This window comes from Dicentrarchus labrax, unplaced genomic scaffold (genome assembly GCF_905237075.1).
Source record: "Dicentrarchus labrax unplaced genomic scaffold, dlabrax2021, whole genome shotgun sequence".
NCBI lineage: Eukaryota > Metazoa > Chordata > Actinopteri > Moronidae > Dicentrarchus > Dicentrarchus labrax.
Window position 1 is genome coordinate 24,489,769 of NW_026136715.1, and position 4,400 is coordinate 24,494,168.

General features: G+C 34.5%; 1 long non-coding RNA gene across 1 annotated transcript; it reads left to right on the forward strand.

The window, feature by feature from the left end:
* Positions 1–967: 967 nt before the first annotated feature.
* LOC127377745 (uncharacterized) lies at positions 968–3,317 on the forward strand. The gene is made up of 2 exons (XR_007887743.1): positions 968–1,528; positions 3,191–3,317. It is a non-coding gene; the product is annotated as an uncharacterized LOC127377745 (long non-coding RNA).
* Positions 3,318–4,400: the final 1,083 nt, after the last annotated feature.

Genomic DNA, 4,400 nt, shown 5'->3' on the forward strand with positions numbered 1-4,400 from the left:
TTAGAAATTTGTCATTAAGAACATGCATTAGTGTAACTAAATATTATGCAGTGATAACATCGGACTTAAACTTGTTTTCATATTTTGAAATGTTTGCAGATGACCATGAATGCAGCTGATGCTGTCATTCCTGTGGAAAGCTCCCAGCATGCTGTCTTGTTAGAGACGCAGATGACTGAAACTTTGAGTCCATGAGACACTAATCAACAGGTACATTCATGTTTAGCACTTAAACTTTACTCCTAGAATATTTCTAACTCACCGTTTGTTGCTTTTTATGCCCTTTAAGCAGGTAAATAAGCTGTTTTTTAAATGCATCTAGAAACATAATGGTAATAGGATATTCAGGACAGATTTTAATGTTCATAGGGATGTTACTTTTGATTAAATATCACTCTATTCTGGGACATTCACGACGTCCCCATAGCACATCTTACATCAGTGTATGAATAGAAACTGTGTGTTAAGTATCTGACAACCTAGAGACTTGGTCTAGCATTGGTCCCCATAAGGAACCACGACATGGTGTGTGATATGTCCCCACTAAGCTTGTTTATTCAATATGTGTGAAAACAGGCAGAGGTTGATGGAGGAGGAGGGAATATTGAATTTGATGATTTTGTCGTTGAAGTTTCGTGCCTGTTGGCTTGAATTTAACTTTAGAAATTTGTCATTAAGAACATGCATTAGTGTAACTAAATATTATGCAGTGATAACATCGGACTTAAACTTGTTTTCATATTTTGAAATGTTTGCAGATGACCATGAATGCAGCTGATGCTGTCATTCCTGTGGAAACTCCCAGCATGCTGTCTTGTTAGAGGCGCAGATGACTGAAACTTTGAGTCCATGAGACACTAATCAACAGGTACATTCATGTTTAGCACTTAAACTTTACTCCTAGAATATTTCTAACTCACCGTTTGTTGCTTTTTATGCCCTTTAAGCAGGTAAATAAGCAGTTTTTTAAATGCATCTAGAAACATAATGGTAATAGGATATTCAGGACAGATTTTAATGTTCATAGGGATGTTACTTTTGATTAAATATCACTCTATTCTGGGACATTCACGACGTCCCCATAGCACATCTTACATCAGTGTATGAATAGAAACTGTGTGTTAAGTATCTGACAACCTAGAGACTTGGTCTAGCATTGGTCCCCATAAGGAACCACGACATGGTGTGTGATATGTCCCCACTAAGCTTGTTTATTCAATATGTGTGAAAACAGGCAGAGGTTGATGGAGGAGGAGGGAATATTGAATTTGATGATTTTGTCGTTGAAGTTTCGTGCCTGTTGGCTTGAATTTAACTTTAGAAATTTGTCATTAAGAACATGCATTAGTGTAACTAAATATTATGCAGTGATAACATCGGACTTAAACTTGTTTTTCATATTTTGAAATGTTTGCAGATGACCATGAATGCAGCTGATGCTGTCATTCCTGTGGAAAGCTCCCAGCATGCTGTCTTGTTAGAGACGCAGATGACTGAAACTTTGAGTCCATGAGACACTAATCAACAGGTACATTCATGTTTAGCACTTAAACTTTACTCCTAGAATATTTCTAACTCACCGTTTGTTGCTTTTTATGCCCTTTAAGCAGGTAAATAAGCTGTTTTTTAAATGCATCTAGAAACATAATGGTAATAGGATATTCAGGACAGATTTTAATGTTCATAGGGATGTTACTTTTGATTAAATATCACTCTATTCTGGGACATTCACGACGTCCCCATAGCACATCTTACATCAGTGTATGAATAGAAACTGTGTGTTAAGTATCTGACAACCTAGAGACTTGGTCTAGCATTGGTCCCCATAAGGTACCACGACATGGTGTGTGATATGTCCCCACTAAGCTTGTTTATTCAATATGTGTGAAAACAGGCAGAGGTTGATGGAGGAGGAGGGAATATTGAATTTGATGATTTTGTCGTTGAAGTTTCGTGCCTGTTGGCTTGAATTTAACTTTAGAAATTTGTCATTAAGAACATGCATTAGTGTAACTAAATATTATGCAGTGATAACATCGGACTTAAACTTGTTTTTCATATTTTGAAATGTTTGCAGATGACCATGAATGCAGCTGATGCTGTCATTCCTGTGGAAACTCCCAGCATGCTGTCTTGTTAGAGACGCAGATGACTGAAACTTTGAGTCCATGAGACACTAATCAACAGGTACATTCATGTTTAGCACTTAAACTTTACTCCTAGAATATTTCTAACTCACCGTTTGTTGCTTTTTATGCCCTTTAAGCAGGTAAATAAGCTGTTTTTTAAATGCATCTAGAAACATAATGGTAATAGGATATTCAGGACAGATTTTAATGTTCATAGGGATGTTACTTTTGATTAAATATCACTCTATTCTGGGACATTCACGACGTCGCCATAGCACATCTTACATCAGTGTATGAATAGAAACTGTGTGTTAAGTATCTGACAACCTAGAGACTTGGTCTAGCATTGGTCCCCATAAGGAACCACAACATGGTGTGTGATATGTCCCCACTAAGCTTGTTTATTCAATATGTGTGAAAACAGGCAGAGGTTGATGGAGGAGGAGGGAATATTGAATTTGATGATTTTGTCGTTGAAGTTTCGTGCCTGCTTGAATTTAACATTAGAAATTTGTCATTAAGAACATGCAGTAGTGTAAATAAATACTAAGCAGCGATTACATCAAATTGAACACTTGTTTTTCATATTTATGTTTACAATTACAATATTTTAGATGTAGTTATATTTTAAGGCTGTCTTTCAAACGTAAAAAAAAAGTCAATGTTTTGCCTAAACTTACAAATCGCAAATGTTGTAAATTTGATTTGTCCTAATTATTCAGATTCATTTTCAAGGTATATTTTGTGACAGCACAAACGGTGTGTTTGCAGACAAAGGAATATTATCTATGTTCAGAAGTATAAACATTCACCAAGTCAGACTTCAGTTTCAAAATATTTTCTTGTGTTTAGACTTTTGCTGTTTTTAGGACCATTTGTTAACATCACTACTCCAAATATTTAAGTGTGTGAGAAAAGTATAATATAACATTTGCAATTAAGTGGTTGATTATCACTGTAGGAATTTTAAACAATTTTAATTGTATTGTTATAATATAGTACACTGGGATTGTGTTCAGTTCCAAGGATATATGTCTAAGTAACTTCTTTTTTGTCCTTAGATTAAAGGCACAGATGTTGAAGATTCAAATGAAGTATCCGACTCTATACAAGTTTGTATTGTTGCTTTCAGTTTTGTCTTGAGAGAACGCAAATGAGCAGGACTCAATAAAAAGTTTAAATGTATAATTTAAATGAGAGTTTGACTTCTTGAACTAAGGAAATTATTTTTTACTATGAAGTAATGCAGCAAACAACACAGACAAACATGAATACTAGTTTTAGGGTTGTTGAGTATTCTGTGACTGAGAAGTACAATATTCCACAGTTTCTGGGTAGTTGACTGTGGTTAAAAATAAGAACCATGTGAGACGTAAACAAAGAATAACCCTTACAGTGAAATTAAGGTTGAAAAGTTTGATGGGTGAGACAACAATTTAGTAATTCACTACTAAATTCTTGGTACTTAAGTGACCCCTGATATCAAGATTAAGTTAGAACAATGTCTCTAGTATAAATGATATGTAAATCATTTGATTCCCATTTTATTTGTATAACAAATTGTATGTTTACCCTGTTTTCGGATAAATAAAAACTAAAAAAGTATATTGGTTCTGGAATAAATAATGTTATTGTGTTATGTACAGTACTTTTGTGCAGTTTGGTTTACAATGTGGAATTGTGATTCACAACAGTATCCAACCCTACTTAAGAATCCTCTTATATTACCACAAACCACGAGCACAGTAGTTCTTAAAGCTTAAAATACACATTTTCTTTAGTGAAAATATCCCTAATGACACACTTTCTGCATTAATTTTGGTGCTGCTAAAGTAGATTATATCATTTGCATTATTGTGGTTTAATTCTAGTATTTGGTCTGATGCCTGTGGATAGCAGCTTGATAACTTTATGAAAAATCTATTATTAAAGACATAACCTGGTTGGTAGAGGACAGCTCCATTGCAGCTTCATAGCAGTTTACAGTACGAAGGAATCACAAAGTGGTTATATTATGCACTGCCATTGTTGTAGTGAACCTTGTGATCAAAAGAAGACAGGTAAAATGCAATAATCTGAAGATTATATCACTTAAGCTTGTTGTTTTACCATGGTCCCCATTAATCAATTGGAAATCTGTGTAAATTATGCAAATTATATTTAAATGAGGTCCCCCACAAACATGTTTACTGGATTTTACATAGGTCCCCAGTTAGCATGATGAAAACCTTACTTCATCAATTCAGATATTTGAAGTCGTGTATGAGCTAA